Raw genomic sequence first — 12,794 nt, forward strand, 5'->3', positions numbered from 1 at the left:
TTTCAGGCACACCCGAGCTGAGCAGAGATGTCTCAGAAAAGCCAGTTATAGCCCGAAGGCTGCTCTGCTCTCCTGAGGAGCGAGTGTCCCACTGGACTGGATGACAGATGGGATGGGAGCACCACAAGCTTGGCCATCTCCCTCCCTACCTTTTCTCTTCTGATGCACGAAGGGGTACTTGGCAGCTTGGTGCTGGACGAGAGCTCCCCAGAGAGAGGGCAGTCAGGTCAGGAGACTGGCTGTTTCCCACCTTCCTTTGTACAGTGGGGCTGATGCAAAGCAGGGAAACAAACATTGAATCAGACGGAATCACTCCCCTTTCCTGGCATAGAACAATTGCAGAAGCCCATCGCTTCTTATGCCTGTTGAAAAGTAAGAAAAAAATCAGTATATTGTGGTAGAGTTTGGAAACAGATATCTTTCTACTCTGTTCAAATAATACAGTGGTCTGTGTCCTGATTGACCTTTTCAGTGTTAACATTTTTAAAACATATTTTTAAATTAAAATGGGCTGGAACAAATTTCCATTCTTGGTCCTGGTTGGAGAACTTTGATTCACACTGTGCTCTCAGTGAGGTTTCCAACAAAACATTTGACAAAGTGTGGAGCTACTTCAGACTTCCATGCAGAGAATTAAGATCAAGATCTACCCTTGACATTTGAGTTCTCCTCCAGTATAGATCAGGAGTTTTGACACTAATCCATGTTTAAGACTAAAATCTCATTCTATTTTTACTATGAAAAACCCCTCTCCTGTGCTCTTTTTGGTAACTGCAACTTTATGTTTATGAATATACTGTAGAGAGAAAAAGGGAAACTAGTAACTAAAATAGCAGGAACATGATCTACTAAGCATCATCGTCTGAGCAGTTCTTTCCCCTTCCCCCACACGCCAGCTTGTTCTCAAGTATTAAATCACATCGTGAAGGCTGCCCTACAAAGGAGCACCTGAGGAAAGCAGCTGTGGTATGCTAGGGCCACTTACATCCCTACATGTGTACTCATAACCGTGACAGATGAGGGTGAGAAAGCTACGTGGGCAGGGAAGTAATTGGAAGCAATCACAAAACAGACTTGCATAAGTGAAATGATGCATACAAGTAGTCTTTGGAGATTAAAGATATTTGGGTTGGGAGAGGAGCTTTAATTGGAATTGACCTTGTAAAACATGCTGCCTTATGTTCAGGCTTATAATCATGGGTGGGCCAGCTGATCTATTTAAAAATGCCTGGTTCATATTAACCACCCAGGTTTTAGAGACAGTTTTTAGATGCTTGGTGGTACTGCAGAGAACAAATTACCGTGTTTGAATATTGATCCAGCGCACTTGCAGTTAATGGAAATGACTACAGATGTTTGGTGTAGCACCTCAAATAGCACTATCATGTAATGTTTTGACCTAAGAAAACACTTTCCTTCAGGAATATAAAATACTGATAATCCTACTGCTTCTTCTAGGACAGGAGATTTCCAGTTGCTGATCTCTAGATAGATTTCTAGCTGTAACAGACAAAGAGAAAAAGATTTACTAAGCCCAGAGATTGTCCCAGGAAGATTTGGTCAAAATTAGTTCCTTTGATTGTAACACAGATTCAAATGTAATAGGACCAACACTAACAAAGATGCCATTTTACTCAGGAAACCTGAGCAGAAAAGAAGTGCTGTATCTTTGTGCACTCTGGGTTGGGGCATGGGAAGGGCGGGGCTGGAAAGGGGAAAAGCAGATTTTTATGAGGAAGTCCAGGGCTGCACTTTCAAGGGTCTGGATGCAACAAGTGCCTCTCTCCTTCTTTTGATCTCAAGAATAGCACACACCAATTGTCTATGAAACAGCCTAAATTCCTGCCTCTCTTTAGAAAGGAAGAGTGTGAATATTAGATGCCTTGAATTTGCAGAGTTTTAATTGTGCACCCCTGATGTGAGCTGGCAGGTTCTTTTATTTATTTATTTATTTATTTATTTTTAATTTATTTTTTAAAATTTATTTTTATTTATTTGGCAAATACTGAGTCCCAGTAATTCGCTCTGCCTTTTCAGGTAGTGTTTCAAGGTCTGCTCCCTGGGCTGTTCCCTGCATCACTTGTGCCTCTGTCACTGCTGTGGGACCAGGGGAGCTGGGTGCCTCACAAGGGCTGGACACTTCCAAAGGGAAATAGGGTGAGACCAAGCTCTGCTCCACAGACAGGGGAATAGGATGGTGAAACATCTCTGCCTGAGCTGAAAGCCTGCTTGAAGCAAAGGCCCTTAAACAAGCTCCTGCCCTGTGCAAGCTTCAAGCTCCAGTGTTTCTAAGTGTCCACAATAAATCTGTTGCTAAATAGCATATAATTGACAACTGCATGTAAACTGTAGTCCTTCTCAGGCAAGGGACCTTCAGTGTGAGATTACACAAAATGCCTTAGAAATGTTTGAGAATTGATGACTGAAGCTTGTACTAATGAAAACTCAGGTTTTAGCAAAATGGAGTTTTTTCTCAGAAATAGTTTGCTTTCCTCTCTGTTATATGTAAAAGAGTATTTCCCCCCTTTCTTACCTCATTGGCCAAAATTGAGAACTTACTTTGTTTTCTGCCAAAAAATCAAGTTTCCTGTAAAGAACTCTTTCTTACCACTGCAGTTTCTGACTGGCTTCATGTGCATAACCTCTGTGACTGTAGTGTCTGGGTTTAGTATGACACTTCCAGGAAACCAAACCAAAATCACATTTGACACAAATGACTCAGGAACTTAGAATAATATATTAAAGCATGCTGTCTGTGTAAGAAATGGGAATTGTTAAACCTATTTTTAAAATAATAGTCTCTGATCCTTTTTCTTCCTGCAGCCTCTGACTTCCTTAAAATCTTTTGACATGCCTCATTTTTTTTTCAATCTTCTATTGCTAACCTCTGTGCAGGCTTTCAAGTGGATGCTGTCCAGATATCCTATTACAATAAATTTACTGTATTAAAAAAATCTGAGGAGGAAATAAGATATGGTCATATTATTAAGTCTGACTGTTCACCACTGCCAGCTTTTCATCCAGCCCTTTGTTTATTGTCATCTTATCCTGCACTTAATCTCATTTAAAGCATAGGTGCTTTAGTACAAGGACCTTCCATTTTCTTTATTTTGAGTGCCTTCTGCACATATGATACCACATTTAAAGCAGATATTCTCTCTCTTTAAAGTGCTTTCTACATCTATAATGCTGTAGAAATAAATTGTTACAAAAGCTTAATCAAGACTTGCAAACCTAACCAAAATGTATTTCTGTGGCTCTTAGTCTCCTTTGTCACAAATAGCAAGGCCAGCTTTCCTGTATTTTAGGGGAGATCAATTACCATATTTATCTAGAAGTGCTGCTTAAAGGAATGGATTAGATATTAGCAAATCTGAATAAGAAATCAGCAGTATACTAGAGTGCATATCCCTAAAGAAATCTTGAGGATCACTTGTTTTAACTGGAATTATCTTGGGATCTCTAATACCTATTTGGAGAGCCATCATTTGGAGTCTTCCAGGTTGACAGTCTGCTCAGAGGACACCATGAGAGCAGCTCTCCCCAGAGCTGCAGTGCAGGGTCAGTGCTGACCTGGGGGCAACGCGCTGCTGAGATACTTCACTTTATAACCTTAGGGCCTAAACACCGAGTGAGCTGTGTGGCCACAGCCAAAGGGAATGGGACCACAGTGGCAGCCATCTAACCTTATTTTTATGATGTGGTCCTAGCTGTCCACATCACTGAAGCTCCAAGTGGGAAAAAAAAAGTGTGCTTTAAATACTTTAAATGCCGTAGAAATAAAAAAAACCCCCTACTTATTAGCAACGGATTTTCATTTTGCTTGGGGGGAGGAGGCAACACTGAGGAAGGAGGCGTCCTCCTTCCCCCATTATCCAAAAGACTGTTGTGCAAACCAGAATGAAGTGGGCTCTCCAGACAAGTCCTGTGCTGATGGCTAGCATGGTGGTGGGGCAGTGGTAGTCTTTTCACTTACTGGACGGCAGCTGTGCAGCAAAGCACTAAAGTGTTTCAGCATTTTTTTTCTGCTGCATCAGGTTCGTGCCACCTAGTGGTGACAGTCCCACCGTGTTGAGTCCCTTCGTCGACGCAGACAGTGGTTTTTACATCTTTTCATGAAAACAAAAAATAACCAGAGTATACATTCTAAAGCACAGTGTCCTAGGCTATTAATCAGTATGCTGGATCCTCCGGTAAGTTTTGTCTTTCATCTCCGAGCCACACATCGGCCCTTAGAAGACTGCAGATGATATTCTTGACTTTGGTGAAAGAAAATGCCAAAGGCATGGGTTAACATCTGTAAATTTGCCTTCCCACTCCAGCTGGCTCTGCCTGGATCTTGAAGCCAGAGGCAACGCAGTAATAAAACAGAAGAATAGAGGAGTGCTTCACTCGGGCAGTTCTAACTCATTGCCATTCCTTAATCTGCCCAAGTCATCATATAGTTGTCAACAGTCCATGCATTGCCTAGAAGCCTGAAAGATGTATCTGAAAAAAATAACTGTTTCTAAGTAGCTTTATTTACCTGATCTTTTCTTTCACTTTGATTTATGATTATTGTTTTAACCCAAAATAGATAGACTTAACAACCAGTTGTCAGCAAACCTGGAATAAATTTTAAATTAAAATTCTTTAATTTGTCTTTGTTCTGTGACATTTTCAGCCTTGCTTAAGCAAAGTACTTTTGAAGATTTGTCATCTTTTGGGTAGAAAATTTAATTCGGGAAAAAGAAGAAAATACAACATCTATCCACATTGCAGCGTTGGAGTTGTACCAGGAATGAATCTGGACCAGCAGATTTATTGACCAAAACACAACAGAAGAAATTGTTGACTTCAATCTTTCTGCACTGATTGAGCCACAGAACAGACTGCAGTTTTAATGAATAGACTGCAGTGGAAATTTTACAGTATTGTGCATTCATGTATGGTTTAATGGATTCAGGCCAATACTAAAAAGAAAGTCAGCACTCAAATCTTCAGAGAAACTGTCACGCCATAAAATCTGCCTTCTTCCCACTCAGAGATCAAAGATTCGACTTGCCCTGGTGAGGAGGTAGGAAGAAATCTGAAACTCTGAATTGCTTTACTTCCCAGGAAAATGAAAAAATGTGGTGCTTCTGCCACTCTTTTCTGGAAACTGTTAGATTAGCTTTAAATTAATAGTGGGATCACCTATGAGTTCTTCTGATAAGAAATGTTGATAAAAGCTCTTGCTAATTGTAACCTTTACTCTGGAGCCTTGGTAGATGGTCCTGCTGTCTGTGCAATGTGTGGGCCCTGGTCTTGTTTTCGGCCATGCCTCCTTCTTCCAAAAAGCCTTTCTGCCATTGGGATTACCCAAAGTGCCCAGGAAGAAAAGAAAACTTCTGAGTGTACCAGAAATGATAGTATGCCAATAAAGGCTTTCAGGGATTTAATCGGTGCTCCTTAAATAATCCAATTCAAAACACAATGAGAACTATGTTTGAGAGATGAGCCATGCATCTCAAGGAATGTAAGAAATGGATTAGAAAAGCGTAATTTGTTGAAGACTAAATATTTTATAGACAGAAGAAATGTGATAAATATGGCTTCTTTAAGCTTTCTTAATACGATGCTTTCAGTGTTCAGTGAGCACCAGGGGTTGAGCAAATGCAGATGTAAATTAGGAGGAAAATCACCTGGAAGGACTGCTGCATTAGAATTACATTTTAAAGTTGAAGTCAGGATAGATGCAGCATATTATGACAGAAACTAATGTAATGTCTCCTTTAACAGCAAATTGTTTATTTGAGGATGACTATGTCTGGGAGGGAGCAGAAGAAAAAAATAAAATATTAAATCTTAAATAATTTTTCTAAGTTTGAAAAAGCAACAACTTCACAGAGGCTGCCAACATGACCCACACTTAAATGAGAGACTGAAAAATGTAGAAAACCCCAAAAAATACCATTCTATAAACTTAGAATAACATATCAGCTGTGATAATGTAATCAAGCTGGATTGACTTAATCGATCCTGTTGCTAGTGTTCAGTTAACATGCCAGATGATTTTCAGACTTCTTTCTGGTATTATTTTTGCAAAGTTTAATTTCTGATAAGACCAGAGTAGACTGAAACTCCTGTTTTTGTTTTTGGTTTTTTTCAACAAAAATGTAAAATATTTGGAAAATTTTATACTTTTCAATTGGAAAATTTAGATTTGTTTGTCATCAGGTGATTGCATATGGAATATTTAATATCCAGATAGTTTCCACCAGAGAAAATGCTCTGCAGGAAATTAACGCCACACTTGAGGCATGCCCTAGATCCTTTTCTCCAAATATAAGGTGGGACATAGATTTCTGCTTGCCTTAGTGGCCCCAAAAGTTCTGCAAATGGGGGTTAATTAGTCACAAACAGCCTGTCTTTAGCATGCTGCTACACTGGACACTGTGTAGCCAGAGAGATATTTACCCATAAAAAAAAGTTAAAAACTAGGACCACTGGGATATTCTGAAAATGTTAACTCTACTTTTTTGTATATGCAAATCCAAACCCAGATGGGAACTTTTAGCATAAGTCAGCCAAAAGAAAGAGGTTTTTCCTACATATTTCTATTTTTAAATGGATATTTGCAAACCTACCTATTACTAACATGGCTTCTCTCCTGCAACTTTACATCCTGGCAGGGGATGAAGGACTGCTTTGTCTGCTGAGAGAATTTCAACTTGGCTATGACAGCAGAAGTGGTGGAACACCTGCCTGAACTAACCTTTAAAAACAGTTAAGTACTACAACTGTTGGTTTTAATTCACTATGACATTGCTCTTTAGGTTAATGCTTTCACTATCCTTCTCTTCAGAGAAACATAATTTTTTTTCTTCGCTTGAGGTCATCAGGAATGTTGGTCCTTACATCAACAGAATTTTCAGGACATGACAGTTAAAACTTTATCTCTTCACCCGACATTGTCATTGAGGGTTAGATTCTGACAACTCATTGCAACTGATGATGGTGACACCCAGCACATCTGCAGGTAGAGAGGTACACATTTTGATCACAAAACCTTTTGCTGCCATTCCAGATTAAAAACCAGCAAAGTTTACTCAGATTTTCCCAGAACTGACAACTGATGGTTCTCATGAATGACATCAAACCACCACTCACATGGACCAGGTTCAAGCCACTGACTAGAATGTAAAAGATTGTAAGACATACTCCTTTTTAGATCTCTTAGCAGAGATGACCAGCCAATGGCCCCATATCTAGATCTGGTCTGTGGAAAGAAAAGGGATACCTTCAGCAGACTGTTCCTCTGAGTTTGCTCTATTGATTTCAGTGGGAGCCACTTAGGAGAAGAAAATTTTAGCATTTTGTTCCCAGGTACTGTCACAGAAAGAAAAACTCTAATGAAATTAACTTTGGAAGTGTACCATAGCAAGTCAGATATTTTGAAATGAATTCAAAGTATCATATTTAATTGCAGATATTCTCTGAAAGCTGTTAAGTACACAAAGCTCTGGTTTATCTGAAGTTGAAAAAGCATCCAAGACTAAATTGATTGAAACTTAACTTTTGGGTACTGAGACTGAGCAGCTGTGATAAAGACCAGATTGCTGGTTGGGTGGCATTTTCCTTTTCAAGTGGTATTGGAAACTTTAGATTTTGACACAGATTGAAAGAAAATACTAGAAACCATCTTATTGGTGCAGACCAGCTGTAAAAACTGTGCCCATTTTATAAAGGTCCTGAGAAGACCCCGGGAGGCCTGGCTGCCAGGGCTTGGGAATGATGCAGAGTCAGTGCAACCAAGGCAGAGGTCCCCAGGCAGTGCCATGGAGAGGCTACAGCTGGGACCCAGCCCTGTCCTGGGGGAGCTGCTGCCAGAAGAGTCTTTACCTGAGAGACAGTACTGCTGCCTGGCCTTAGCCTATCCCCATGTGGTGGTTTTCCTCTAGTTGGGAATGTGTGGAGTCAGGATCAATCACACAGGTCTTACATCTGGCAAATCTCATTAGCAAGTCCCCAAAGAGCAACAGGGACCACCAGGCCTCTCCCTGGGACCACCAGGGGTAGGTGGTAACTGCCCCTCAGCCTGCAACTCCACACCTTTGTCCCCTGCAGCCAATACAAAGACTGATGCTGTCCAGCCAGAGATGAGTAAGGCCCTCCAGGAACACCCTCAGCTTGTTCAGTTTCCCTGGCTGGCATTACCTGGGAGAAATAATTTTTTGAAGGAATTCAAGATATGTGTGTCACAGTGATGTCATATCTCCTGTAAAAGGGACTTCAGGATTTTTGCCAACCGCTGTTTACACAAGACAGTATTAGAATGGCGTCCCTGGGGGGCTGTAGATGAGGAAGGAGGTAGAAAACTGCTGCAGTGGTAAATATTAGATTTCTCTGTGCTCATATGTATGTCAGACAGAAGTGAAGCTCAGACAATTAAGAAATTTCAGCTTTAGTAAGGACATGCTGACAAGATCATTAAGATTTGATTTGTGTGGCACTGGATCTCCTACCAGACAGGAGCACATGATGGCACTTCTGGTGAATTATCCAGACTACTGAGTTTGTTATTTATACTGGCTTTATATTGTCTGGGGGGAACTGGTGTGGTATGGATAGAATATACTCAAACCAATAAAAACTGGAACACTTTTTTAGCACATTCAAATCACGTGCCTGCAGCACTTTGCGCCATAAGGCTGCAGCGTTTTGATGCAGTATTCAGTGCCCTAAAATATTCCTGTGTATTGCCTAACATAATTCCAACTGTAAAGCTGATCTGCAGTAACCAAAGGCTTACACAGAGTGTTCAGAAGCTCTTGTCCTTGTGAACAGCCACAACCATGTGTCAGAACCAGGTACACAGTCAAACAGATTTCTTGCAATACCTAAATACAGGTAAGAAATGTATATACCAGCTGATATGTGTTTGCCTAGGGCAGACAAAGGCCAGGAGAACAAGATTTTCATTCTGTCCTACAGGGCTGTTGAAATAGACTTCTGCCTGTCCACCTCCTGAAGGATGCTGCCAAGAGCAGCAGGGAAGAGGGATAGCTGCTCACATCCTGATTCTAAAACATAAAGAACAATCTCCTTTCGACAGTGTGGCTGATTTGCACTCCCTTAATGAGTTTTCCCTTCTAAATGGCTATGAGTCAGTACCATGGAAGTGTGATTTCTTACTGATGTGCATGCTTGTAGCAACAATAGTGTGATAGCAGGTTATTGTTGCAAATGGCATGCAGAGCAAAGTAGGAAATTAAAAGAAAAATGACAAAAATTTCACTTAAAGTTCAGGACGTCTCTTACCACAGGTTTTCTTAATACAACATAGGGAATTTTGTCCATCTAACAGATGGTTCTCTACAGTGACTATTAGCTTCTTTGCCTTTCCTTTTGAAGTTGAGCTGCATTACCTTGCCAACCCAGCTGAGCCTGCCACCAAAGCCATGCTATTCGAGGCCCATCTCATGCTTCCATTGTTACAGTGCAGTTACCAATGCATCAGATCATCCTGGGATAATACTCACACATCCTGTCAACAGGAGTTACTCCCTGAGGGGTTGTCAGAACAGATTATTTATGCCAGCAGTGCACAAATCTTATGTACCTTTGAAAACAGAAAGGAGATTATTTCTACAGTATGAACAGTCACATAGACTGGTAATGACTGAGTGCATAGAGCTGCACCACGCATATCACAAAGTAATGCCCTGTGTTCCCTACAGAAACAGAGATCACTGTTTATACCTACAAAGTGGGTGCAAGCTTCTTTGCTGAAGGATGAGCAGCTGTGATTTCTCTGTGCTCTTCAGGCAAACATTAGATCAAAATGACACATGCTCTCCTACTTTCTTTTTTCTTCAAATGTAAAAAATGGTTGCAAGGGCCATGGTTGTCCTTGCATCAGCTACACACATTTGAGATACTCTGTTCTGCTTCTGAACCAGACTTCTACACTTTCTAAAAACTACCTCGTGCTTTTATAAAAAAACCAAAAAACCACCATGATTAGCAGATATCAAACTATGGTTAGAAATCTCATTATTCTCACTTTAAAGAAGGAGGAATCACAGGCTAAGGATGCTGATTTCCAAAATGGTCTGAGACATTTTAAAGGTCCAAGATCACTCTGGGTTGCCATGGAGGTTGGCAGCCCTTGGTTACGGAAAGCCCTGCTGTATGTGTCTGGCCCTGGGGGTTAAAGATGAAGTTCTCAAAGGCAGCCATCACTTTTGACAGTATTTTGCCCTAAGAGCATACAATGCACAAATAAGTAGATGGTAGGTTGAGAGTTGGATCTGCCTATCCATATTTCATGTTTATGACCTCTTTTACAGCTATAAAGAAGAACTATATAAGCTTTTCTGCTGTTCAGAATGAAATTGTAGCAGAGAGACAGACTACTTTAAGATGATAAGAGTTAATGCTTTTGCCAAGCTCAGGGATATGAAGCCGGGATATCTTCAAATCCAGACCCCTGTAAGCAACAAAACACTGCCCTTTAATGACTGCTGGATCAGCTCTGTCACTTGAAAACGGGATTGAAATGAGTTCTAAAATTAAAGTAGTTTTAGCACAGCAGTTTCTAAATGGGTTGTAAAATAAGCTGGGACAAGTTTGCACAAGAAACATTTGCTTTCAAGAGTAAAATCATGGGACCTGAGCCAGGCCAGCTGTGCTACCGCTCTTCCTTTACTCCTGTACCAGTGAGTGCCAGAGGCTACGGACTCGGGAGGTAGAAAACATGTTTCATTGCTCTTGTTTGATTCCCTCCGGCTGACACATGGAGTGGAGTTGTCAGGCTTCACAGCAAGCTGCGTCTAGCCTTCTATGGCTGGAAGGAGGGCTGCTGATACATTATGCTCTGAGTTTTGGCAGCAGACACCACCAGTGTTAAAGCAAAAGAAAGAGACTTCAGGTTACCAACTCTCTAAGGGAGGGTTGCCTGCGGTATCCGAGTTTACAAGCAGTGAGAGAAACAGGTCATAGGAAGGTTCCTATTTAGTTAGATGTAATAATTAGCTGTTCACAGGCTGAAGTTGAAGTGAAAGTTGCTCAAACCTTGAAGTCAATACTCAAGAGTGCTGAGGTCAAGAGACAGAAAAGGACAAAGATTAAGGTCTGGACATGTAGCAAGATGTGGTGAAGCTAAGGGGAAAACAAACAGCGTGAAAAAATATATGGGTGACAAATTACTCATTTGAAATTATAAAAAAAATCAAAAGAATTTTTGTATGTGATTTACCAAAAGAAACTGCATCTTTTGATTAATTTGAAGAACAGCAACAAGCTAATATAAATCTGGAGTAAGAATAAGCAAGGCAAATTAAAATACTTATATTTTCTTTATAGGAAATAAAGGACGAAGATGGTCAACCTCTCAAGTGTTACAGAAATGTGAAGTGACTTGAATTCAAAACTACTTAGATGTGTAATGTAGCAACACAAGCTTTAAATGCTTATTTCTTCAAACAATAGGATCCAATAAATTATACAGACCAGTTACTGAGGGATGCACATCTACATCAGTCCCTGCAAGTTTATGTTCCAGAAAACTGGAAACAATCCTTTCCTACTTTTCCAGACTGTGAGTTTGTGAATGCAGTGCAACTTTTTGTACAGACAGATTTTTTTGTTTTCATTATTCATTTAATCATTTATTTATTCAACCCTCATATGGAAATACTGTCACTGGTCTAAGCATCTTAGTACTTTTACATCATATTTTCTTGAATAACTGTATGTTCAGTAATGTGTATACATTGAACCTGAAGTGGCTGGTATACATCAGCAGTGATAAAAAAACATGAGGTAAAGCTCAATGGTTGACATATTTATTAAAGTGTTTTCCCCACATAAGCTATTCCTATCTCTTAGCTATAAGGAGAAGATCTAAAATGGAACTTAAATCAATCAGTGCATAATGACCGATGTGAATTCCATTGTTTCAGGATAATTTATTGTGTTTTATTAAAAAAAAAGAGAGAGACATGAAGAAATATAATATGCATATCAGCATGGTGTTTCTGTACCTACTATGTTTCTGCACTAAAGAATCAAATCCATCTCCAAATAGAGACAGCCCCAAACCATCTATAAAAGCATTGTTGTAGTTTGGTAATTAAAAAACACCCTAAAAACATACGGAAATTACATTTGGCCTAGTTTCCATATATATATCAGAGAGGAAAGATTCCTGGCAAACCTGGACTATGTATTTTGAACATTGTACTTTTGCCAGCTGGCTTTTCACATTCTGTAGCAAGTTTGCGCATTACTTTAGAAAATGTACTGAACTAGACCCGATTGAACATTACGACATAAATCACTGTAATAACAAAACAAACAGCTTTATATGGTGGACATAGCAGTTTCAAGTGTAATCGGCAAGTATATTATACCAAAATTATTGCCTTGATCTTGAAACTCATGAATAAAGATGTGTGAAACTTGGAAACAGTATCAATGCAGGACCTTTCTTCTGTCTTCCCCCGCCGCTGTTCACATCGCAGAAGAATATTTTACTTTGCTCGCAAGCGTTTCCTTACAGATAGGTGCTCTCTCCTGTCTCACATCGACACTAAAAAATTGTTGCTGGCCAGTTACACAGGGTCCCACCGCACCTAAACGCTGCTTGAGTGAGTGGGTCTGGCACTGACATTCCTCCCGTGCCTGGCAGGGCGCTTTGCAGAGGCAGAGCTGACAAAGCCCTCGCTCAGGAAGCTTTCACTGCTCCAGAGGCAACAGCGACCGGAACAGGCGCTGGCAGCCGGAACAGGGGGAGGGTCGGCAGCCACGGGCAACACTGAATGTAAACA

The 12,794-nt window shown here is 40.4% G+C and overlaps 1 long non-coding RNA gene across 1 annotated transcript; it reads left to right on the forward strand.

Annotated features, from left to right (window-relative positions):
- Window positions 1-2,043: 2,043 nt before the first annotated feature.
- Window positions 2,044-11,640, forward strand: LOC125325069. The gene is made up of 4 exons (XR_007203192.1): window positions 2,044-2,157; window positions 4,664-5,056; window positions 6,654-6,747; window positions 11,329-11,640. It is a non-coding gene; the product is annotated as an uncharacterized LOC125325069 (long non-coding RNA).
- Window positions 11,641-12,794: the final 1,154 nt, after the last annotated feature.

Source organism: Corvus hawaiiensis, chromosome 4 (genome assembly GCF_020740725.1).
Source record: "Corvus hawaiiensis isolate bCorHaw1 chromosome 4, bCorHaw1.pri.cur, whole genome shotgun sequence".
Taxonomy (NCBI): domain Eukaryota; kingdom Metazoa; phylum Chordata; class Aves; order Passeriformes; family Corvidae; genus Corvus; species Corvus hawaiiensis.